The following is a 27,417-nucleotide window of genomic DNA, read 5'->3' on the forward strand; positions in this document are numbered from 1 at the left end:
ACAGGGATATATCGGCAGAGCATCAAGGGACCAACAGAAGGAAAGACAGACAGGCTGATTCAAGATAGAAGACATCTGTGTATGTGGTTTGGCATCCGTCCAAACCTCAATAGGCAAGTGAAACAATGTAGCAACTTAGTAACAATATTAATTGGTACCAATTTAAAGATCCAATGTATTCAGTGAATGTATTTTTATTTTCTTAGGAATCTATCCTGTTGGACAGAACTCCCACACGAAAGAAGACATAAGAGAGAGATGTAGAAGAAAGTATTCTGATTGTACTCTCGCTAATTGATTAATTGAATGCTGTCACGATTATGTTACTGATATCCATCTGTTCTGTGGTTGAACAATTAACCTTCAGATGGAACAAACATGGTGTAAAAATGATGTTATTAAAAGAGAGAAATCTTGTAAAAATATTGTTTAAAAATCATGTGTATAAAATCGTGTATATAAAAAGTATATGAATAAAAACGCTTATATGCAATTTTAATTAGTATGTGTGATAAAATATGTTGTAAATAAAAACTTAATAAAATAAATATAATTTAAAAAAGAAAAAATAAATTTTGATTGTTTGAAAAGGGAATTAATACACAAAAAATGAATGGATTCACAAAAAAATGGATATATCGAATTCTACATTCAATCCGTCTTTCTTGTAGGTTTGAAATTTATATATCCATTCAGTTTCTTTTCTTGATAGCATATCTTTTACATCTCCTCCCCGCCAGTGGGGGGATACTAAATCTATCCCTATTACTTTAAAATCGGAAAACGAGAATTTATTACATTTTATACAGTGTCTTGGGACATCTATATTCATTAAACAATATCGTTTTTATTGCACTATTTCGTTTCTTATCTTCTACACAGAAGCTCCTAAGACGAAAGAAAGTATGGATTTTTGACGAGCTTTCTATTTCTAATACACTTGTGAGTGCAACAAACATCTCTATTTTTATTTTTATCCTTACATCACATACAGAAAAATATTTTGTTATATCTTACAGAAAATATATTTTGAGCATGAATGTCTATGTGTAAGGGTGAGTGAGCATTGATAAAGTATTATATATTGGAAACAATATTTATTTTATTCAACAATCGTTTTGCTTCAGATAATAAACATATAGACAGTGTTATGAGAATCCACACGAATTCCGTACACAAAACAGATAAATGAAAAAGCGACAGATCACGAACAGTAGCGTAATCGCTGCCAGGAATAAAGATGGCGGGTGCGCATTGCTATTGGGAGGACGTGTCATCAGTTCTGACCAATAATGAGCGAGCATTCAGCCGCTAGAATGCGTGGACCAATCCCAGCGCTCTTTTCTCGCCAGTTGAGCAGGAAGCAGGAAGCGACGTTGTGTCAGAATGCTGTGAGGGACTCCGGTACGAGTGACAGGACATGAACCCGCTCCTGCTCCCTGTGTGTTTGGGGTTCGTGGTCGCCCCGCCGGTACAGAATGCCAAGGAGAGCCGGTTTAGTGAGCAGGTGACCGCATGCCTTTATGTTTAAATGGGCCGGTGTTGGGGCTCTTGGAAGTCTGTAGTACCGCCAAATACCTTTATTCTGCATCCGCGCTACCGGCTGTCACAGGTTTCACCTGCACATTCACACTCATTTGTAATGTTCGTGTTTGCGTGAATTAGTAATTATATGGCGTCATTAGAGCTCATTTATGTCATAAGAGAACTGAAACATGGTACATGCTAACAGGGAGGATAAAAAGGAAGGCCGTAGGCCGTAGACTATAATAAAAGGGGCATAAAAAGTGATTTTTTTTTGAATTTTTATAAACCCTACATCTTAAAGTTTTAAGACTATTACATTCCTCTTAGGATGTCCTCCTTCTAATAGGAATGTTTTGCTATAATTCTTGTGTCCCGGAGTAACACGAGCACTTTGTATGGTCAGGAGATTGTTGTCTACACCCGTGTAGTTTACGGTGTTGCCGTGTTGTTACTGTTATGTCGGCCGTGTGGAGATGTATGCGGGTCCGCGCCTGTGTGCGCCGCTGGAGATAGCGGTTTGTGTGATCATTAGAGGAGGTTCTGGGTCCCTGACCGTTATTCACAGTTAGTGTGCCAGAAGGGGTCCGCGATGTGTCTGTTCCAGATATTCTATTATAGTGCTTGTTTTTTTTTCCTTCTTTTAAGGATCGACATTATTATGTATCTCCAGTGCTGAGTGTACTTTTGTTTTGTTTTATTATGTTCTGTGGTCAGTATGGCTAGCAGGTAATCTCTTTAGTGCCGACAGATTATACTTCCAGGAGGTCTGCCCTTTCCCATCTTTCTCTGGGTTTAGATGAAGAGCTGGTATTCTTTTTTGGTGATTTTTAATGGAATAACTCTTGAGGCTCTTTATCTCACCCATCTTTCCTGCGTTCCAACGGCACGTTGTGTTTGCTAATCCAAGTTTAAAAGGCTAATCAATCGTTAAAAAAACCTTTTGCAATTGATACATGAAAGTGACCCCACATTTTGGGTCTTCTAATCGGGGTCGTCTTCTAATCAGACCTCAAATAGAGGTCTGATTATGAGACTAAGATCCAGATCCCCCGCACCGCTGCAGGGGACCTGGATCCTCCTGTCTCCCCCCCCATACACACACTTACCGGTGCTTCCTGCTGTGTTGCCGGGGCAGCGATCCGCGTACACAACGTCCGCTGCAGCCGGAAGGAGGTGTGGCTAGCAGCGGGGGTTGTCTGCGTCCGTCGCGTATACCTTCCCCGGCTGTCAGAGATCAGAGTTCCTCGCACCGGTGCGGGGAACTCTGATCTCTGACAGCCAGGGAAGCTATATGAGACGGACGCAGACAAACCCCGCTGCCAACAAACCCCGCTGCAGCGGAAGGAGATGTTAACCCGCTGCCCCGGCAAAACAGCAGGAAATTGGAAGCACCGGTAAGTAAGTAAGTGTGTGTGTGTGTGTGTGTGTGTGTGTGTTAAATGGGGGCATAGGGCATTTCTGGAATGCCTTATACCCCTATATGCCACTCTGGCACTTAGGGGGTTAAAAAGCATATTATGGGGCAGAGTGGCATATAGGGAGGTATAAGGCATTTCACCTCCCTATATGCCACTCTGCCCCATAATATGCCTTTTAACCCCCTAAATGCCAGAGTGGCATATAGGGGTATAAGGCATTTCTGGAGGCAGAGTGCTCTATACAATGCCTTTTAACTCCCTTAATTCCACTCTGCCTCCTGGAATGCCTTATACCTCCCTATATGCCACTCTGCCCCATAATATGCATTTTAACCCCCTAAATGCCAGAGTGGCATTTAGGGGTATAAGGCATTTCTGGAGGCAGAGTGGCACATAGGGGGTCAAAAGGCATACCATGGGGCACAGTGGCATATAGAGGGTTAAAAGGCATATCATGGGCCACAGTGCCATATTGGAGTGGCAAGCCTGGGGGCAGATGTGCGTAACTGGGGGACAGGTTGGAAAATACAAGGAATTAAAAACAAAAAAAATATTTTTCTCAATCATAGCTTTATAAAAAAAATAGTTTACATGAATTAACATTTTCTGGTAAAACTTTTTTCCTTTAGGGTCGTCTTATATTCAGGCTTTTTCTTTTTTTCCTAAATTAATATTCAGATTTGGGGGGTCGTCTTATAATCAGGGTCGTCTTATAATCGAGCAAATGCGGTAGTTAGATTAGATGGAATTATTATTACCCTTTATCTGTTCAGAGAAAGAAATTAAGATGCGCTGTACAATTAAATTGGAGCAGTTAACACATTAGTAGTTGAGAACCCTGCATGTGAGCCATTATCACCCTTTATAGCATTTTAAACAATTGCTGTGTTTTAGGGAGTGACAGATGAATGATTAAATGTTAAATGGTTAAATGTCCAATGTAATAAGATGTTTTGTGTTTTTTTCTGGAGTCAAACTAAGTGAAATTATATCTTTTTTTTTTTTCCCCTACGGAATGACAGCACTGGGTCAGTGTTCATAGGAATAAAACGTAGATTTTGGTACACACATACTTAGTACAGTCACAGGTTCTAAGAGTCAGATTAAGTGAAAATATAGCTGTGTGCTAGAGAATGACAGATGAATCCCTATAGGGTATAATAAGAGAAAATAAGTTGTTTCACTGCCGAAACGCTGTGGCATATCCTATAGGTCGTCAGCACACATTTTCCCATTAATCTCTTCCGTGTCCCCATCTTCTTTCTTGGTCATCTTCTTCCTGATTTCTGCTCGGCTATGCTGGCTGGCGAAAAAGGTATGAGGACATTGAGAGTGTGATAGTGAATGGAGCACTAATAATAATAATAATAATAATAATAAAAACAAAAACAAAAAAAAAACCCTGAATCTCATCCAAACCGAAAGGTGCAGGAAAGGAAAAATTGAAATTGTGTCCAAATCATTTTTGGTCCATGTACTCAAGTCTAGTTAAACATTCAGTGATTAATATGCCCCCTTTAACTGCCTTGTATTGTATTATAAAAAATACAGCATGCTTTTTTTGGATGAGGCTGGCAGAGATAGTTTGAGTTTGGTAGAATTATGAATATTATGTGTTTTATTAATTTCATTATAAAATAAAAAATTAAAACCCCCTATATTATAACAGAAAAGTGTTAATTGGTTCTCTGCCTTAATAATCTTATTATTATTATTATTATCTTTTATTTATATAGCGCCAACAGTTTACGCAGCGCTTAATACAATACATAAATTCAAGGGGTCTGACGAGACAAACCGATACATTTGGTGGAGAGGACCCTGCAAGCTTACAATCTTGAGGGAATGGGGTGACAAACATAAGGCACAGAGGAAGGGTGAGAGGTGGTGTGGGGGTATCAGTGATGGGGTGAGAGGTAGTATGGTGGTCATGTCAATGACAAGGAAGTTCTAGAAGCTAAGATGGTAGATGGTAGTAGAAGTGTGGATCAGGGGGTCGCGGTGGATGGAATCTACTTGGTTTTTGCCAAGGCGTTTGACTCGGTTCCACACAATAGGTTAGTATTCAAACTGAAGGAAATTGGCCTAGATGCAAATTCTTGTTCTTGGGTAGAACATCGGCTTAGAGGTAGAGAACAGAGAGTTGTTATAAATGGTAAATTTTCAAGCTGGTCAAAAGTGGTAAGTGGTGTCCCTCAGGGTTCTGTTCTGGGACCAATTTTATTCAACATATTTATAAATGACCTGGCAGGAGGCATTGAAAGTCATGTTTCTGTGTTTGCAGATGACACAAAACTAGGTAAAGTTATACAGGGCGAGCAGGATATTAATGTGCTGCAGAGGGATCTAGATAGACTGGGGGACTGGGCACTCAAATGGCAGATGAAATTCAATGTAGATAAATGTAAAGTTATGCACTTCGGGGTAGCGAATGCACAAGCAACCTACACCCTAAACGGTAGTGAATTAGGGGTAATGACAAATGAGAAGGATTTGGGAATTGTTATAGACAACAAACTAGGCAACAATGTGCAGTGTCAGTCTGCGGTTGCTAAGGCCAGTAAGGTATTGTCGTGTATAAAAAGGGGCATCAAGTCGCGGAATAAAGATATAATTTTGCCTCTGTATAAATCAATGGTAAGGCCGCACCTTGAATATGCTGTGCAATTTTGGGCGCCTTTTCTGAAGAAGGATATCATAGCACTAGAAAGGGTGCAGAGGCGGGCTACAAAATTAATAAAAGGAATGGAGCAATATAGTTATGAAGAAAGGTTAACTAATTTAAATCTGTTTAGTTTAGAAAAACGTCGCCTCAGAGGGGATATGATAGCATTATATAAATATATTCGGGGCCAATACAAACCATTGTGTGGAAATCTGTTCATAAACAGGACTATGCATAGGACACGTGGTCATGCATTTAGACTGGAAGAAAGGAGATTTAGACTAAAGCAGAGGAAAGGGTTTTTTACAGTAAGGGCAGTAAGGATGTGGAATTCTCTGCCTGCAGAGGTAGTTTTATCAGAGTCTGTACAGACGTTTAAACTGCAACTGGATGGATACCTGGAAAAACATAATATTCAGGGATATAATCTTTAATTATGGGGAAACAGCTTATTGATCCAAGGAGAAATCTGACTGCCATTTTGGGGTCAAGAAGGAATTTTTTTCCCTGGTTAGTGCAAAATTGGAAAGAGCGAAGCCAGGGTTTTTTGCCTTCTTTTGGATCAAACAGCAACAAATTAACAGATATAGGAAAGGCTGAACTTGATGGACGCATGTCTTTTTTCAGCCTATGTAACTATGTAACTATGTAACCGGAGCAAAAGTGGTAGATGTGTTAATTTTTGCGTTTTAATCTAGGATGGTGGCCATTGAATCGAAATATCCTCTAGACTGTAAGTTTACGGACCGGTCTCTATTTACTTAACGTAAATGATCGTTTTTAATCTGTCAGTTCTAGTTTTGTCAGACTCTGAATGTATGGACTATAGGAATATATTCTAAATATATATTATATTATAAATAAAAGATAATATTCTTGATGTTTTTCAGCACGGAAACACGATCAGCACGGTCAAAGTGACAGTGTCCAGCTTACCGTGGAATGAGGAGAACTCTGGTCTCGTATATATATAAAGCTTCCGCATGAAGAGGACGTGTTGGCGGGTCACCGCCTGTTACCAGCCGCACTAAACATGTCGGTGTTTTAGCAGCAATCAAACGAGGGACTGGATTATAAACAAAACCGAACAACAAATACAGTGGTTTTTTTTTAACGTATTTATTTCATGCTTCTAGTGCCGTTCTGTACACCCAGTGCCCTCCGCGCGGTCTGCCATCTGTACCTCATCTCAAGGAGCTGCCGTGTTTGTGAGGGCGAAATGTTCACCATAAGCAGACATGGAAGTAGTTAACCCATTAAAACGGATAGTCGGCATAGAAAGTATAAATCAAGCTATTATGTGGCTTTTGTTTATATTATGACTAAAGATCTGAACAGTTTTCAATTATTACAGATTAAATGGAATATATGTATGTACTACATGTCTGTGCATAGATGTATAATAAATGTATGAAACGGATCAGGATTTTGTGTAGTTTTTCTCCTTAATAAAATTCCATGAACCCTGGTTGTGCCTCTCTCATCATGGAGGACATCCTTATTGATCCCACAGGTCCCCCCAGGGTTATATACGTGTGTATGCATTTGCTAACACTGTGGGTATCACACTGGGAAAAAAAGGGATCATTAAAACATATTTCACTTTGTACATGAAACATAGCAATGGGAATCAAAAAAAAAAAGAAACATAGGAATAGAGTTTGACTGCAGACTCGCATCTTCACTCAGGAGTCGGGATAACAATATGCCGATCCCATTCATATCTATATTCCCTTACTGTGTTAACCGCCACCACTCAGTCAGGACATACAGCTACATGCCATGGATTTGATGTTTTTATATCCGGAGCCATCTTGGTCAGTGGCGTAAGTACAGGGGCCGACCCTGCGACTGCTTGTCTTCTCGTGCCTTTTTTACACCATTTTGAACCCTTAATCACGTCGCTTCTTTAAATGTCACTTTATTACTCTGTTAGATTATCTTGATTAGAGTCCCCAAGGGTTTTGTTTATACTTGGCGTTCTCTTGGCAATATATATATATATATATATATAATTATAATTATATATATATATACTCTACCATTCAAAAGTACGAGGTCACATAGATCTGTCTCTCTTTTTGTAAGAAAACGAATGTTGTCTATTAAAATGACATGAAATGCATCAGAAATACAGCACAGGCATCATTAATGTTATAAATGACTGAATGATTGTAGCTGTGTTCCAACGGCACGTTGTGTTTAATCCAAGTTTAAATTTAAAAGGCTAATCAATAATTAGAAAACCCCTTTTGCAATTGTTACAGCTAGACATTTATTTTCCAAGTGACCCCACATTTTAGAATGGTAGTCTGTGTGTGATATGTATATATGTGTGTGTGTGTATATACCGTGTATATATATATATATATATATATATATATATATATATAATCACACACTACTGTTTCAGAATTATATATTGACATCATAACTGTAAGCGTTGTCTAGCCGGCTTGTCGCTGAGAGTTCCGAGCCCCGCCCTGCTATTGTGATGTAACAGATGTGCCACGCCCTTCTACTGTGACATAGTGTAGGTTATAAAAGCACTGGCCGTTAGGCCAACAGATGCTTTTGTAAGCTGACAGTACAAGATGAGGAGCATAGCTCTGGTTTTCGTTGTTACTGTTCTGATCCATGTGATCTTTACTTTGGAGATTTACACAAATAGCTGGGCTGTGCACATACCTGATGGCTCTGTAGAGGCAGAACGTATTGCACAGAAATTCGGTTTCATCAACCTTGGCCAGGTGGTGCTTGGCAGTGATTTCTACCATTTATCTCATCGTGGCATTCAAAGGAAATCCTTCAGCCCTCACTGGGGTAGAAATATTCAACTGAAAAAAGAACCCAAGGTTAGCTGGTTTGAGCAGCAGACGCTGAGGAGAAGGGAGAAAAGACAGCCTAGTATGGTTCCCACAGACCCCCTCTTCAGCTTGCAGTGGTACCTGGGTAAAAATCTTGACTTAGGCATCCAGACTGCTTGGAACCGTGGATATACCGGACGAGGCGTGGTGGTGACCGTTCTGGATGATGGGCTTGAAAAGGACCACCCCGATCTCGCATTAAACTATGATCCGGAAGCGAGTTATGATTTTAATGACGACGATCCTGACCCTCAGCCCCGATATAACTCATCTAATGAGACCAACCACGGGACCCGCTGTGCAGGCGAGGTGGCTGCGGTTGCCAATAATGATATCTGCGGCGCTGGAGTAGCATACAACGCTAGAATAGGAGGTGTGCGAATGCTGGATGGGATAGTCACAGACTTTGTTGAAGCTCAGTCGTTGAGTTTGAACCCACAGCATATTGACATTTATAGCGCCAGCTGGGGTCCCACTGATGATGGAAAGATACTGGATGGACCAGGAATGTTGTCTTCTGAGGCTTTTTACCAAGGAATACTAAATGGCCGCCGTGGCCTTGGATCTATCTTTGTTTGGGCATCTGGAAACGGTGGCAGGAATGACAACTGCAACAGTGACGGCTACTCCAACAGTATCTACACTGTTGCTGTTGGGGGTGTCACAAATCATGGAACAGTCCCTTGTTACAGTGAGGCGTGTGCATGCAAACTTACAAGCACTTACAGCAGCGGTGGTGGTGAGGAAGAGACTTTTATCACCACTGATATACGCCACACGTGTACAGATAAACACACCGGGACTTCAGCCGCCACTCCACTTGCTGCCGGGATCCTTGCTTTGGCATTGGAGGCAAACCCAGCTCTTACATGGAGGGATATACAACATATCGTGGTAAGAGCGTCCAGTCCTGCCCACCTAATGGCTGACGATTGGGTCATAAATGGAGTGGGAAGAAAAGTGAGCCACTTTTTCGGCTACGGACTCTTGCATGCTGGACGAGTAGTGGAGCTGGCCGAAACATGGGAGACAACGCAGCCTCAAAGAAAGTGCCTCATAACAATTGTGAGCACCCCTAAAAGAGTGCATTCAGATCTGATTTTGACTTACAATGTCACTGCCTGTTCTGGGTCCCCCAATCACATAACATCCCTTGAGCATGTCCAAGCCCAAATGACCCTCAGCTACAGTCGCAGAGGTGACCTGGAAATCTATCTTACCAGTCCTATGGGCACCCGTTCTGTGCTGATGGGCAAGAGACCACATGATACCAGCACTGATGGGTACAGAGATTGGTCCTTCATGACCACACAATCTTGGGATGAAAATCCATTGGGCCTTTGGACCTTAGAATTTAGGAACAGAGGAAGCTACACCAACCACGGATTTCTACATCACGTCACGTTGATTTTGTACGGGACAGATGAACACATGATGTCCAGGAAAATCAAGAAGTCTGTCATGAGAAAGTGTCTGAGGCGGGATAGAAATGGGTCGTGCATAGAATGTTTGGCACCATATTATACCTTTGGAAAGCTCTGTCTATCTTACTGCCCTGCCAAATACTTTAAGTCTACGCAGAGAGCGGAGGTGTCAGAGCCCAGCAGCTTTCACCTTGTTCGTTCTTGTGCCGCTTGCCACCCATCCTGCTTTACGTGTAAAGGGTCGTCTGCCAATAATTGCACTTCCTGTTCCCCTTTATACGAATATAATGGAAAAGACAACTCATGCGTAAGATCTGACTCCCCAAGTGTAGACTTACAGAACGCCTCATTCATCCGGATCCCTCAAACAACATTAGTGGCAGTGATAATGAGTGCGGCCATTGTAATGGTTATGGGACCGCTGGTGGTTTTCATTCACTGGTATCTACGAAAAAGATCACGAGTAGACCCCAGTCCCGTCTGATGGGCAACCACCGTGCTCTAAATCAGATCTGGAATCTGCGCAGGGAGGAGATTTCCTTTGCTTTTGAACACTGATGAGGACAAATTCAACAAGGGAGAGTAGAGACCCAACCTGACGCGGATAGCACTGTTACACCAATAAAATTCCTTTTACTATTTGGCAAAAATACCTTTTCCTTGCTATATTTTACAAATTTAGATTTTAAGTACCTGGAAATTTTATGTTGAATAATAAAACAATTAAACCGTGCTCGCATGCTTGAAGGAAAAGCTTAGACCGATCTCAGATTTCATATCTTGTGTGGATTCCAAAACAAGAATCAAGCATTCTATAGCAATGCACATTGATTAAAGATTGGAAATACATCATTTTTATGTGACTTAATGTCACCACTGACATGTTTGGTTTTATTTTGCATTTAAGTGACTTAAAAGTTATGTAATACCCCAGATCCTTACATCACAATATAGAACGGAAAAGAAACACCTTCACGAGTGGGTAGGTCTTAAAAAATGAATATGAAATAAATTACAGTACCCTACAAATCTTGCTGCTCCCGCAGATCAACACTCCTCATAAGTGTTATAACAAATGATGTATAGGCAAAGGTCGGGGCGCATAGATATGTGGGAAAAAATAAAACAAATATAGTGTAATAAGTTAATACGAAAAAAATAAAAATAGAGATGTTTGTTGCACTCACAAATGTATTAGAAATAGAAAGCTCGTCAAAAATCCATACTTTCTTTCGTCTTAGGAGCTTCTGTGTAGAAGATAAGAAACGAAATAGTGCAATAAAAAAGATATTGTTTAATGAATATAGATTAAAAACTTACAAACAAGTAGGCATAACAACTGGGTTATGCGTAAGAGCAGTGTCCTTTATAAAGATAAGTGGATGATCATCAAGTCCATGTAAAGTCCAGGTTTTCAATAGTTGTAAAGTTTTCCAAAATATCTCAACGCGTTTCACCAATTCTGGCTTCCTCAGGAGAAAATTTAAGAAATCAATCTGTATCCTGTCTGTGTTTTCGCGGTTCTTTTAAAGGTCCCGGCTCGCCGTCTTGTTCTATTTGCGTCATTTCGACGTCATCACGTTTAGTCTTTTTTCTTTTTTCTTTTCTTTTTTAATTCCTCAGGATGAAATAACGGCAGATGTTGTGGAACCCTCTGTTTCATTCTGTCAACGGGACTCGTAGTCGGCAGTATTCGTAAATCGGTAAGTGTGTAAAATAGATTTATACAGTTAAAAACATGACATATAGAATGTTTTTCATTTAACTATCTTTTCTAGTTACAGGGATATATCGGCAGAGCATCAAGGGACCAACAGAAGGAAAGACAGACAGGCTGATTCAAGATAGAAGACATCTGTGTATGTGGTTTGGCATCCGTCCAAACCTCAATAGGCAAGTGAAACAATGTAGCAACTTAGTAACAATATTAATTGGTACCAATTTAAAGATCCAATGTATTCAGTGAATGTATTTTTATTTTCTTAGGAATCTATCCTGTTGGACAGAACTCCCACACGAAAGAAGACATAAGAGAGAGATGTAGAAGAAAGTATTCTGATTGTACTCTCGCTAATTGATTAATTGAATGCTGTCACGATTATGTTACTGATATCCATCTGTTCTGTGGTTGAACAATTAACCTTCAGATGGAACAAACATGGTGTAAAAATGATGTTATTAAAAGAGAGAAATCTTGTAAAAATATTGTTTAAAAATCATGTGTATAAAATCGTGTATATAAAAAGTATATGAATAAAAACGCTTATATGCAATTTTAATTAGTATGTGTGATAAAATATGTTGTAAATAAAAACTTAATAAAATAAATATAATTTAAAAAAGAAAAAATAAATTTTGATTGTTTGAAAAGGGAATTAATACACAAAAAATGAATGGATTCACAAAAAAATGGATATATCGAATTCTACATTCAATCCGTCTTTCTTGTAGGTTTGAAATTTATATATCCATTCAGTTTCTTTTCTTGATAGCATATCTTTTACATCTCCTCCCCGCCAGTGGGGGGATACTAAATCTATCCCTATTACTTTAAAATCGGAAAACGAGAATTTATTACATTTTATACAGTGTCTTGGGACATCTATATTCATTAAACAATATCGTTTTTATTGCACTATTTCGTTTCTTATCTTCTACACAGAAGCTCCTAAGACGAAAGAAAGTATGGATTTTTGACGAGCTTTCTATTTCTAATACACTTGTGAGTGCAACAAACATCTCTATTTTTATTTTTATCCTTACATCACATACAGAAAAATATTTTGTTATATCTTACAGAAAATATATTTTGAGCATGAATGTCTATGTGTAAGGGTGAGTGAGCATTGATAAAGTATTATATATTGGAAACAATATTTATTTTATTCAACAATCGTTTTGCTTCAGATAATAAACATATAGACAGTGTTATGAGAATCCACACGAATTCCGTACACAAAACAGATAAATGAAAAAGCGACAGATCACGAACAGTAGCGTAATCGCTGCCAGGAATAAAGATGGCGGGTGCGCATTGCTATTGGGAGGACGTGTCATCAGTTCTGACCAATAATGAGCGAGCATTCAGCCGCTAGAATGCGTGGACCAATCCCAGCGCTCTTTTCTCGCCAGTTGAGCAGGAAGCAGGAAGCGACGTTGTGTCAGAATGCTGTGAGGGACTCCGGTACGAGTGACAGGACATGAACCCGCTCCTGCTCCCTGTGTGTTTGGGGTTCGTGGTCGCCCCGCCGGTACAGAATGCCAAGGAGAGCCGGTTTAGTGAGCAGGTGACCGCATGCCTTTATGTTTAAATGGGCCGGTGTTGGGGCTCTTGGAAGTCTGTAGTACCGCCAAATACCTTTATTCTGCATCCGCGCTACCGGCTGTCACAGGTTTCACCTGCACATTCACACTCATTTGTAATGTTCGTGTTTGCGTGAATTAGTAATTATATGGCGTCATTAGAGCTCATTTATGTCATAAGAGAACTGAAACATGGTACATGCTAACAGGGAGGATAAAAAGGAAGGCCGTAGGCCGTAGACTATAATAAAAGGGGCATAAAAAGTGATTTTTTTTTGAATTTTTATAAACCCTACATCTTAAAGTTTTAAGACTATTACATTCCTCTTAGGATGTCCTCCTTCTAATAGGAATGTTTTGCTATAATTCTTGTGTCCCGGAGTAACACGAGCACTTTGTATGGTCAGGAGATTGTTGTCTACACCCGTGTAGTTTACGGTGTTGCCGTGTTGTTACTGTTATGTCGGCCGTGTGGAGATGTATGCGGGTCCGCGCCTGTGTGCGCCGCTGGAGATAGCGGTTTGTGTGATCATTAGAGGAGGTTCTGGGTCCCTGACCGTTATTCACAGTTAGTGTGCCAGAAGGGGTCCGCGATGTGTCTGTTCCAGATATTCTATTATAGTGCTTGTTTTTTTTTCCTTCTTTTAAGGATCGACATTATTATGTATCTCCAGTGCTGAGTGTACTTTTGTTTTGTTTTATTATGTTCTGTGGTCAGTATGGCTAGCAGGTAATCTCTTTAGTGCCGACAGATTATACTTCCAGGAGGTCTGCCCTTTCCCATCTTTCTCTGGGTTTAGATGAAGAGCTGGTATTCTTTTTTGGTGATTTTTAATGGAATAACTCTTGAGGCTCTTTATCTCACCCATCTTTCCTGCGTTCCAACGGCACGTTGTGTTTGCTAATCCAAGTTTAAAAGGCTAATCAATCGTTAAAAAAACCTTTTGCAATTGATACATGAAAGTGACCCCACATTTTGGGTCTTCTAATCGGGGTCGTCTTCTAATCAGACCTCAAATAGAGGTCTGATTATGAGACTAAGATCCAGATCCCCCGCACCGCTGCAGGGGACCTGGATCCTCCTGTCTCCCCCCCCATACACACACTTACCGGTGCTTCCTGCTGTGTTGCCGGGGCAGCGATCCGCGTACACAACGTCCGCTGCAGCCGGAAGGAGGTGTGGCTAGCAGCGGGGGTTGTCTGCGTCCGTCGCGTATACCTTCCCCGGCTGTCAGAGATCAGAGTTCCTCGCACCGGTGCGGGGAACTCTGATCTCTGACAGCCAGGGAAGCTATATGAGACGGACGCAGACAAACCCCGCTGCCAACAAACCCCGCTGCAGCGGAAGGAGATGTTAACCCGCTGCCCCGGCAAAACAGCAGGAAATTGGAAGCACCGGTAAGTAAGTAAGTGTGTGTGTGTGTGTGTGTGTGTGTGTGTTAAATGGGGGCATAGGGCATTTCTGGAATGCCTTATACCCCTATATGCCACTCTGGCACTTAGGGGGTTAAAAAGCATATTATGGGGCAGAGTGGCATATAGGGAGGTATAAGGCATTTCACCTCCCTATATGCCACTCTGCCCCATAATATGCCTTTTAACCCCCTAAATGCCAGAGTGGCATATAGGGGTATAAGGCATTTCTGGAGGCAGAGTGCTCTATACAATGCCTTTTAACTCCCTTAATTCCACTCTGCCTCCTGGAATGCCTTATACCTCCCTATATGCCACTCTGCCCCATAATATGCATTTTAACCCCCTAAATGCCAGAGTGGCATTTAGGGGTATAAGGCATTTCTGGAGGCAGAGTGGCACATAGGGGGTCAAAAGGCATACCATGGGGCACAGTGGCATATAGAGGGTTAAAAGGCATATCATGGGCCACAGTGCCATATTGGAGTGGCAAGCCTGGGGGCAGATGTGCGTAACTGGGGGACAGGTTGGAAAATACAAGGAATTAAAAACAAAAAAAATATTTTTCTCAATCATAGCTTTATAAAAAAAATAGTTTACATGAATTAACATTTTCTGGTAAAACTTTTTTCCTTTAGGGTCGTCTTATATTCAGGCTTTTTCTTTTTTTCCTAAATTAATATTCAGATTTGGGGGGTCGTCTTATAATCAGGGTCGTCTTATAATCGAGCAAATGCGGTAGTTAGATTAGATGGAATTATTATTACCCTTTATCTGTTCAGAGAAAGAAATTAAGATGCGCTGTACAATTAAATTGGAGCAGTTAACACATTAGTAGTTGAGAACCCTGCATGTGAGCCATTATCACCCTTTATAGCATTTTAAACAATTGCTGTGTTTTAGGGAGTGACAGATGAATGATTAAATGTTAAATGGTTAAATGTCCAATGTAATAAGATGTTTTGTGTTTTTTTCTGGAGTCAAACTAAGTGAAATTATATCTTTTTTTTTTTTCCCCTACGGAATGACAGCACTGGGTCAGTGTTCATAGGAATAAAACGTAGATTTTGGTACACACATACTTAGTACAGTCACAGGTTCTAAGAGTCAGATTAAGTGAAAATATAGCTGTGTGCTAGAGAATGACAGATGAATCCCTATAGGGTATAATAAGAGAAAATAAGTTGTTTCACTGCCGAAACGCTGTGGCATATCCTATAGGTCGTCAGCACACATTTTCCCATTAATCTCTTCCGTGTCCCCATCTTCTTTCTTGGTCATCTTCTTCCTGATTTCTGCTCGGCTATGCTGGCTGGCGAAAAAGGTATGAGGACATTGAGAGTGTGATAGTGAATGGAGCACTAATAATAATAATAATAATAATAATAATAAAAACAAAAACAAAAAAAAAACCCTGAATCTCATCCAAACCGAAAGGTGCAGGAAAGGAAAAATTGAAATTGTGTCCAAATCATTTTTGGTCCATGTACTCAAGTCTAGTTAAACATTCAGTGATTAATATGCCCCCTTTAACTGCCTTGTATTGTATTATAAAAAATACAGCATGCTTTTTTTGGATGAGGCTGGCAGAGATAGTTTGAGTTTGGTAGAATTATGAATATTATGTGTTTTATTAATTTCATTATAAAATAAAAAATTAAAACCCCCTATATTATAACAGAAAAGTGTTAATTGGTTCTCTGCCTTAATAATCTTATTATTATTATTATTATCTTTTATTTATATAGCGCCAACAGTTTACGCAGCGCTTAATACAATACATAAATTCAAGGGGTCTGACGAGACAAACCGATACATTTGGTGGAGAGGACCCTGCAAGCTTACAATCTTGAGGGAATGGGGTGACAAACATAAGGCACAGAGGAAGGGTGAGAGGTGGTGTGGGGGTATCAGTGATGGGGTGAGAGGTAGTATGGTGGTCATGTCAATGACAAGGAAGTTCTAGAAGCTAAGATGGTAGATGGTAGTAGAAGTGTGGATCAGGGGGTCGCGGTGGATGGAATCTACTTGGTTTTTGCCAAGGCGTTTGACTCGGTTCCACACAATAGGTTAGTATTCAAACTGAAGGAAATTGGCCTAGATGCAAATTCTTGTTCTTGGGTAGAACATCGGCTTAGAGGTAGAGAACAGAGAGTTGTTATAAATGGTAAATTTTCAAGCTGGTCAAAAGTGGTAAGTGGTGTCCCTCAGGGTTCTGTTCTGGGACCAATTTTATTCAACATATTTATAAATGACCTGGCAGGAGGCATTGAAAGTCATGTTTCTGTGTTTGCAGATGACACAAAACTAGGTAAAGTTATACAGGGCGAGCAGGATATTAATGTGCTGCAGAGGGATCTAGATAGACTGGGGGACTGGGCACTCAAATGGCAGATGAAATTCAATGTAGATAAATGTAAAGTTATGCACTTCGGGGTAGCGAATGCACAAGCAACCTACACCCTAAACGGTAGTGAATTAGGGGTAATGACAAATGAGAAGGATTTGGGAATTGTTATAGACAACAAACTAGGCAACAATGTGCAGTGTCAGTCTGCGGTTGCTAAGGCCAGTAAGGTATTGTCGTGTATAAAAAGGGGCATCAAGTCGCGGAATAAAGATATAATTTTGCCTCTGTATAAATCAATGGTAAGGCCGCACCTTGAATATGCTGTGCAATTTTGGGCGCCTTTTCTGAAGAAGGATATCATAGCACTAGAAAGGGTGCAGAGGCGGGCTACAAAATTAATAAAAGGAATGGAGCAATATAGTTATGAAGAAAGGTTAACTAATTTAAATCTGTTTAGTTTAGAAAAACGTCGCCTCAGAGGGGATATGATAGCATTATATAAATATATTCGGGGCCAATACAAACCATTGTGTGGAAATCTGTTCATAAACAGGACTATGCATAGGACACGTGGTCATGCATTTAGACTGGAAGAAAGGAGATTTAGACTAAAGCAGAGGAAAGGGTTTTTTACAGTAAGGGCAGTAAGGATGTGGAATTCTCTGCCTGCAGAGGTAGTTTTATCAGAGTCTGTACAGACGTTTAAACTGCAACTGGATGGATACCTGGAAAAACATAATATTCAGGGATATAATCTTTAATTATGGGGAAACAGCTTATTGATCCAAGGAGAAATCTGACTGCCATTTTGGGGTCAAGAAGGAATTTTTTTCCCTGGTTAGTGCAAAATTGGAAAGAGCGAAGCCAGGGTTTTTTGCCTTCTTTTGGATCAAACAGCAACAAATTAACAGATATAGGAAAGGCTGAACTTGATGGACGCATGTCTTTTTTCAGCCTATGTAACTATGTAACTATGTAACCGGAGCAAAAGTGGTAGATGTGTTAATTTTTGCGTTTTAATCTAGGATGGTGGCCATTGAATCGAAATATCCTCTAGACTGTAAGTTTACGGACCGGTCTCTATTTACTTAACGTAAATGATCGTTTTTAATCTGTCAGTTCTAGTTTTGTCAGACTCTGAATGTATGGACTATAGGAATATATTCTAAATATATATTATATTATAAATAAAAGATAATATTCTTGATGTTTTTCAGCACGGAAACACGATCAGCACGGTCAAAGTGACAGTGTCCAGCTTACCGTGGAATGAGGAGAACTCTGGTCTCGTATATATATAAAGCTTCCGCATGAAGAGGACGTGTTGGCGGGTCACCGCCTGTTACCAGCCGCACTAAACATGTCGGTGTTTTAGCAGCAATCAAACGAGGGACTGGATTATAAACAAAACCGAACAACAAATACAGTGGTTTTTTTTTAACGTATTTATTTCATGCTTCTAGTGCCGTTCTGTACACCCAGTGCCCTCCGCGCGGTCTGCCATCTGTACCTCATCTCAAGGAGCTGCCGTGTTTGTGAGGGCGAAATGTTCACCATAAGCAGACATGGAAGTAGTTAACCCATTAAAACGGATAGTCGGCATAGAAAGTATAAATCAAGCTATTATGTGGCTTTTGTTTATATTATGACTAAAGATCTGAACAGTTTTCAATTATTACAGATTAAATGGAATATATGTATGTACTACATGTCTGTGCATAGATGTATAATAAATGTATGAAACGGATCAGGATTTTGTGTAGTTTTTCTCCTTAATAAAATTCCATGAACCCTGGTTGTGCCTCTCTCATCATGGAGGACATCCTTATTGATCCCACAGGTCCCCCCAGGGTTATATACGTGTGTATGCATTTGCTAACACTGTGGGTATCACACTGGGAAAAAAAGGGATCATTAAAACATATTTCACTTTGTACATGAAACATAGCAATGGGAATCAAAAAAAAAAAGAAACATAGGAATAGAGTTTGACTGCAGACTCGCATCTTCACTCAGGAGTCGGGATAACAATATGCCGATCCCATTCATATCTATATTCCCTTACTGTGTTAACCGCCACCACTCAGTCAGGACATACAGCTACATGCCATGGATTTGATGTTTTTATATCCGGAGCCATCTTGGTCAGTGGCGTAAGTACAGGGGCCGACCCTGCGACTGCTTGTCTTCTCGTGCCTTTTTTACACCATTTTGAACCCTTAATCACGTCGCTTCTTTAAATGTCACTTTATTACTCTGTTAGATTATCTTGATTAGAGTCCCCAAGGGTTTTGTTTATACTTGGCGTTCTCTTGGCAATATATATATATATATATATATATATAATTATAATTATATATATATATACTCTACCATTCAAAAGTACGAGGTCACATAGATCTGTCTCTCTTTATGTAAGAAAACGAATGTTGTCTATTAAAATGACATGAAATGCATCAGAAATACAGCACAGGCATCATTAATGTTATAAATGACTGAATGATTGTAGCTGCGTTCCAACGGCACGTTGTGTTTAATCCAAGTTTAAATTTAAAAGGCTAATCAATAATTAGAAAACCCCTTTTGCAATTGTTACAGCTAGACATTTATTTTCCAAATGACCCCACATTTTAGAATGGTAGTCTGTGTGTGATATATATATATGTGTGTGTGTGTATATACCGTGTATATATATATATATATATATATATATATATATATATAATCACACACTACTGTTTCAGAATTATATATTGACATCATAACTGTAAGCGTTGTCTAGCCGGCTTGTCGCTGAGAGTTCCGAGCCCCGCCCTGCTATTGTGATGTAACAGATGTGCCACGCCCTTCTACTGTGACATAGTGTAGGTTATAAAAGCACTGGCCGTTAGGCCAACAGATGCTTTTGTAAGCTGACAGTACAAGATGAGGAGCATAGCTCTGGTTTTCGTTGTTACTGTTCTGATCCATGTGATCTTTACTTTGGAGATTTACACAAATAGCTGGGCTGTGCACATACCTGATGGCTCTGTAGAGGCAGAACGTATTGCACAGAAATTCGGTTTCATCAACCTTGGCCAGGTGGTGCTTGGCAGTGATTTCTACCATTTATCTCATCGTGGCATTCAAAGGAAATCCTTCAGCCCTCACTGGGGTAGAAATATTCAACTGAAAAAAGAACCCAAGGTTAGCTGGTTTGAGCAGCAGACGCTGAGGAGAAGGGAGAAAAGACAGCCTAGTATGGTTCCCACAGACCCCCTCTTCAGCTTGCAGTGGTACCTGGGTAAAAATCTTGACTTAGGCATCCAGACTGCTTGGAACCGTGGATATACCGGACGAGGCGTGGTGGTGACCGTTCTGGATGATGGGCTTGAAAAGGACCACCCCGATCTCGCATTAAACTATGATCCGGAAGCGAGTTATGATTTTAATGACGACGATCCTGACCCTCAGCCCCGATATAACTCATCTAATGAGACCAACCACGGGACCCGCTGTGCAGGCGAGGTGGCTGCGGTTGCCAATAATGATATCTGCGGCGCTGGAGTAGCATACAACGCTAGAATAGGAGGTGTGCGAATGCTGGATGGGATAGTCACAGACTTTGTTGAAGCTCAGTCGTTGAGTTTGAACCCACAGCATATTGACATTTATAGCGCCAGCTGGGGTCCCACTGATGATGGAAAGATACTGGATGGACCAGGAGTGTTGTCTTCTGAGGCTTTTTACAAAGGAATACTAAATGGCCGCCGTGGCCTTGGATCTATCTTTGTTTGGGCATCTGGAAACGGTGGCAGGAATGACAACTGCAACAGTGACGGCTACTCCAACAGTATCTACACTGTTGCTGTTGGGAGTGTCACAAATCATGGAACAGTCCCTTGGTACAGTGAGGCGTGTGCATGCAAACTTACAAGCACTTACAGCAGCGGTGGTGGTGAGGAAGAGACTTTTATCACCACTGATATACGCCACACGTGTACAGATAAACACACCGGGACTTCAGCCGCCACTCCACTTGCTGCCGGGATCCTTGCTTTGGCATTGGAGGCAAACCCAGCTCTTACATGGAGGGATATACAACATATCGTGGTAAGAGCGTCCAGTCCTGCCCACCTAATGGCTGACGATTGGGTCATAAATGGAGTGGGAAGAAAAGTGAGCCACTTTTTCGGCTACGGACTCTTGCATGCTGGACGAGTAGTGGAGCTGGCCGAAACATGGGAGACAACGCAGCCTCAAAGAAAGTGCCTCATAACAATTGTGAGCACCCCTAAAAGAGTGCATTCAGATCTGATTTTGACTTACAATGTCACTGCCTGTTCTGGGTCCCCCAATCACATAACATCCCTTGAGCATGTCCAAGCCCAAATGACCCTCAGCTACAGTCGCAGAGGTGACCTGGAAATCTATCTTACCAGTCCTATGGGCACCCGTTCTGTGCTGATGGGCAAGAGACCACATGATACCAGCACTGATGGGTACAGAGATTGGTCCTTCATGACCACACAATCTTGGGATGAAAATCCATTGGGCCTTTGGACCTTAGAATTTAGGAACAGAGGAAGCTACACCAACCACGGATTTCTACATCACGTCACGTTGATTTTGTACGGGACAGATGAACACATGATGTCCAGGAAAATCAAGAAGTCTGTCATGAGAAAGTGTCTGAGGCGGGATAGAAATGGGTCGTGCATAGAATGTTTGGCACCATATTATACCTTTGGAAAGCTCTGTCTATCTTACTGCCCTGCCAAATACTTTAAGTCTACGCAGAGAGCGGAGGTGTCAGAGCCCAGCAGCTTTCACCTTGTTCGTTCTTGTGCCGCTTGCCACCCATCCTGCTTTACGTGTAAAGGGTCGTCTGCCAATAATTGCACTTCCTGTTCCCCTTTATACGAATATAATGGAAAAGACAACTCATGCGTAAGATCTGACTCCCCAAGTGTAGACTTACAGAACGCCTCATTCATCCGGATCCCTCAAACAACATTAGTGGCAGTGATAATGAGTGCGGCCATTGTAATGGTTATGGGACCGCTGGTGGTTTTCATTCACTGGTATCTACGAAAAAGATCACGAGTAGACCCCAGTCCCGTCTGATGGGCAACCACCGTGCTCTAAATCAGATCTGGAATCTGCGCAGGGAGGAGATTTCCTTTGCTTTTGAACACTGATGAGGACAAATTCAACAAGGGAGAGTAGAGACCCAACCTGACGCGGATAGCACTGTTACACCAATAAAATTCCTTTTACTATTTGGCAAAAATACCTTTTCCTTGCTATATTTTACAAATTTAGATTTTAAGTACCTGGAAATTTTATGTTGAATAATAAAACAATTAAACCGTGCTCGCATGCTTGAAGGAAAAGCTTAGACCGATCTCAGATTTCATATCTTGTGTGGATTCCAAAACAAGAATCAAGCATTCTATAGCAATGCACATTGATTAAAGATTGGAAATACATCATTTTTATGTGACTTAATGTCACCACTGACATGTTTGGTTTTATTTTGCATTTAAGTGACTTAAAAGTTATGTAATACCCCAGATCCTTACATCACAATATAGAACGGAAAAGAAACACCTTCACGAGTGGGTAGGTCTTAAAAAATGAATATGAAATAAATTACAGTACCCTACAAATCTTGCTGCTCCCGCAGATCAACACTCCTCATAAGTGTTATAACAAATGATGTATAGGCAAAGGTCGGGGCGCATAGATATGTGGGAAAAAATAAAACAAATATAGTGTAATAAGTTAATACGAAAAAAATAAAAATAGAGATGTTTGTTGCACTCACAAGTGTATTAGAAATAGAAAGCTCGTCAAAAATCCATACTTTCTTTCGTCTTAGGAGCTTCTGTGTAGAAGATAAGAAACGAAATAGTGCAATAAAAAAGATATTGTTTAATGAATATAGATTAAAAACTTACAAACAAGTAGGCATAACAACTGGGTTATGCGTAAGAGCAGTGTCCTTTATAAAGATAAGTGGATGATCATCAAGTCCATGTAAAGTCCAGGTTTTCAATAGTTGTAAAGTTTTCCAAAATATCTCAACGCGTTTCACCAATTCTGGCTTCCTCAGGAGAAAATTTAAGAAAACAATCTGTATCCTGTCTGTGTTTTCGCGGTTCTTTTAAAGGTCCCGGCTCGCCGTCTTGTTCTATTTGCGTCATTTCGACGTCATCACGTTTAGTCTTTTTTCTTTTTTCTTTTCTTTTTTAATTCCTCAGGATGAAATAACGGCAGATGTTGTGGAACCCTCTGTTTCATTCTGTCAACGGGACTCGTAGTCGGCAGTATTCGTAAATCGGTAAGTGTGTAAAATAGATTTATACAGTTAAAAACATGACATATAGAATGTTTTTCATTTAACTATCTTTTCTAGTTACAGGGATATATCGGCAGAGCATCAAGGGACCAACAGAAGGAAAGACAGACAGGCTGATTCAAGATAGAAGACATCTGTGTATGTGGTTTGGCATCCGTCCAAACCTCAATAGGCAAGTGAAACAATGTAGCAACTTAGTAACAATATTAATTGGTACCAATTTAAAGATCCAATGTATTCAGTGAATGTATTTTTATTTTCTTAGGAATCTATCCTGTTGGACAGAACTCCCACACGAAAGAAGACATAAGAGAGAGATGTAGAAGAAAGTATTCTGATTGTACTCTCGCTAATTGATTAATTGAATGCTGTCACGATTATGTTACTGATATCCATCTGTTCTGTGGTTGAACAATTAACCTTCAGATGGAACAAACATGGTGTAAAAATGATGTTATTAAAAGAGAGAAATCTTGTAAAAATATTGTTTAAAAATCATGTGTATAAAATCGTGTATATAAAAAGTATATGAATAAAAACGCTTATATGCAATTTTAATTAGTATGTGTGATAAAATATGTTGTAAATAAAAACTTAATAAAATAAATATAATTTAAAAAAGAAAAAATAAATTTTGATTGTTTGAAAAGGGAATTAATACACAAAAAATGAATGGATTCACAAAAAAATGGATATATCGAATTCTACATTCAATCCGTCTTTCTTGTAGGTTTGAAATTTATATATCCATTCAGTTTCTTTTCTTGATAGCATATCTTTTACATCTCCTCCCCGCCAGTGGGGGGATACTAAATCTATCCCTATTACTTTAAAATCGGAAAACGAGAATTTATTACATTTTATACAGTGTCTTGGGACATCTATATTCATTAAACAATATCGTTTTTATTGCACTATTTCGTTTCTTATCTTCTACACAGAAGCTCCTAAGACGAAAGAAAGTATGGATTTTTGACGAGCTTTCTATTTCTAATACACTTGTGAGTGCAACAAACATCTCTATTTTTATTTTTATCCTTACATCACATACAGAAAAATATTTTGTTATATCTTACAGAAAATATATTTTGAGCATGAATGTCTATGTGTAAGGGTGAGTGAGCATTGATAAAGTATTATATATTGGAAACAATATTTATTTTATTCAACAATCGTTTTGCTTCAGATAATAAACATATAGACAGTGTTATGAGAATCCACACGAATTCCGTACACAAAACAGATAAATGAAAAAGCGACAGATCACGAACAGTAGCGTAATCGCTGCCAGGAATAAAGATGGCGGGTGCGCATTGCTATTGGGAGGACGTGTCATCAGTTCTGACCAATAATGAGCGAGCATTCAGCCGCTAGAATGCGTGGACCAATCCCAGCGCTCTTTTCTCGCCAGTTGAGCAGGAAGCCGGAAGCGACGTTGTGTCAGAATGCTGTGAGGGACTCCGGTACGAGTGACAGGACATGAACCCGCTCCTGCTCCCTGTGTGTTTGGGGTTCGTGGTCGCCCCGCCGGTACAGAATGCCAAGGAGAGCCGGTTTAGTGAGCAGGTGACCGCATGCCTTTATGTTTAAATGGGCCGGTGTTGGGGCTCTTGGAAGTCTGTAGTACCGCCAAATACCTTTATTCTGCATCCGCGCTACCGGCTGTCACAGGTTTCACCTGCACATTCACACTCATTTGTAATGTTCGTGTTTGCGTGAATTAGTAATTATATGGCGTCATTAGAGCTCATTTATGTCATAAGAGAACTGAAACATGGTACATGCTAACAGGGAGGATAAAAAGGAAGGCCGTAGGCCGTAGACTATAATAAAAGGGGCATAAAAAGTGATTTTTTTTTGAATTTTTATAAACCCTACATCTTAAAGTTTTAAGACTATTACATTCCTCTTAGGATGTCCTCCTTCTAATAGGAATGTTTTGCTATAATTCTTGTGTCCCGGAGTAACACGAGCACTTTGTATGGTCAGGAGATTGTTGTGTACACCCGTGTAGTTTACGGTGTTGCCGTGTTGTTACTGTTATGTCGGCCGTGTGGAGATGTATGCGGGTCCGCGCCTGTGTGCGCCGCTGGAGATAGCGGTTTGTGTGATCATTAGAGGAGGTTCTGGGTCCCTGACCGTTATTCACAGTTAGTGTGCCAGAAGGGGTCCGCGATGTGTCTGTTCCAGATATTCTATTATAGTGCTTGTTTTTTTTTCCTTCTTTTAAGGATCGACATTATTATGTATCTCCAGTGCTGAGTTTACTTTTGTTTTGTTTTACTATGTTCTGTGGTCAGTATGGCTAGCAGGTAATCTCTTTAGTGCCGACAGATTATACTTCCAGGAGGTCTGCCCTTTCCCATCTTTCTCTGGGTTTAGATGAAGAGCTGGTATTCTTTTTTGGTGATTTTTAATGGAATAACTCTTGAGGCTCTTTATCTCACCCATCTTTCCTGCGTTCCAACGGCACGTTGTGTTTGCTAATCCAAGTTTAAAAGGCTAATCAATCGTTAAAAAAACCTTTTGCAATTGATACATGAAAGTGACCCCACATTTTGGGTCTTCTAATCGGGGTCGTCTTCTAATCAGACCTCAAATAGAGGTCTGATTATGAGACTAAGATCCAGATCCCCCGCACCGCTGCAGGGGACCTGGATCCTCCTGTCTCCCCCCCCATACACACACTTACCGGTGCTTCCTGCTGTGTTGCCGGGGCAGCGATCCGCGTACACAACGTCCGCTGCAGCCGGAAGGAGGTGTGGCTAGCAGCGGGGGTTGTCTGCGTCCGTCGCGTATACCTTCCCCGGCTGTCAGAGATCAGAGTTCCTCGCACCGGTGCGGGGAACTCTGATCTCTGACAGCCAGGGAAGCTATATGAGACGGACGCAGACAAACCCCGCTGCCAACAAACCCCGCTGCAGCGGAAGGAGATGTTAACCCGCTGCCCCGGCAAAACAGCAGGAAATTGGAAGCACCGGTAAGTAAGTAAGTGTGTGTGTGTGTGTGTGTGTGTGTGTGTTAAATGGGGGCATAGGGCATTTCTGGAATGCCTTATACCCCTATATGCCACTCTGGCACTTAGGGGGTTAAAAAGCATATTATGGGGCAGAGTGGCATATAGGGAGGTATAAGGCATTTCACCTCCCTATATGCCACTCTGCCCCATAATATGCCTTTTAACCCCCTAAATGCCAGAGTGGCATATAGGGGTATAAGGCATTTCTGGAGGCAGAGTGCTCTATACAATGCCTTTTAACTCCCTTAATTCCACTCTGCCTCCTGGAATGCCTTATACCTCCCTATATGCCACTCTGCCCCATAATATGCATTTTAACCCCCTAAATGCCAGAGTGGCATTTAGGGGTATAAGGCATTTCTGGAGGCAGAGTGGCACATAGGGGGTCAAAAGGCATACCATGGGGCACAGTGGCATATAGAGGGTTAAAAGGCATATCATGGGCCACAGTGCCATATTGGAGTGGCAAGCCTGGGGGCAGATGTGCGTAACTGGGGGACAGGTTGGAAAATACAAGGAATTAAAAACAAAAAAAATATTTTTCTCAATCATAGCTTTATAAAAAAAATAGTTTACATGAATTAACATTTTCTGGTAAAACTTTTTTCCTTTAGGGTCGTCTTATATTCAGGCTTTTTCTTTTTTTCCTAAATTAATATTCAGATTTGGGGGGTCGTCTTATAATCAGGGTCGTCTTATAATCGAGCAAATGCGGTAGTTAGATTAGATGGAATTATTATTACCCTTTATCTGTTCAGAGAAAGAAATTAAGATGCGCTGTACAATTAAATTGGAGCAGTTAACACATTAGTAGTTGAGAACCCTGCATGTGAGCCATTATCACCCTTTATAGCATTTTAAACAATTGCTGTGTTTTAGGGAGTGACAGATGAATGATTAAATGTTAAATGGTTAAATGTCCAATGTAATAAGATGTTTTGTGTTTTTTTCTGGAGTCAAACTAAGTGAAATTATATCTTTTTTTTTTTTCCCCTACGGAATGACAGCACTGGGTCAGTGTTCATAGGAATAAAACGTAGATTTTGGTACACACATACTTAGTACAGTCACAGGTTCTAAGAGTCAGA

General features: G+C 40.5%; 2 pseudogenes; both read left to right on the forward strand.

The window, feature by feature from the left end:
* The first annotated feature begins 8,204 nt into the window (after positions 1-8,204).
* LOC149281633 (proprotein convertase subtilisin/kexin type 4 pseudogene) lies at positions 8,205-11,534 on the forward strand (annotated as a pseudogene).
* An 8,358-nt stretch (positions 11,535-19,892) lies between these two features.
* LOC149281634 (proprotein convertase subtilisin/kexin type 4 pseudogene) lies at positions 19,893-23,272 on the forward strand (annotated as a pseudogene).
* Positions 23,273-27,417: the final 4,145 nt, after the last annotated feature.

The sequence above is a fragment of the Sceloporus occidentalis genome, unplaced genomic scaffold (genome assembly GCF_023333645.1).
Source record: "Sceloporus occidentalis isolate IW3139 unplaced genomic scaffold, rSceOcc1.0.p SCAF_130, whole genome shotgun sequence".
Taxonomy (NCBI): Eukaryota; Metazoa; Chordata; class Lepidosauria; order Squamata; family Phrynosomatidae; genus Sceloporus; species Sceloporus occidentalis.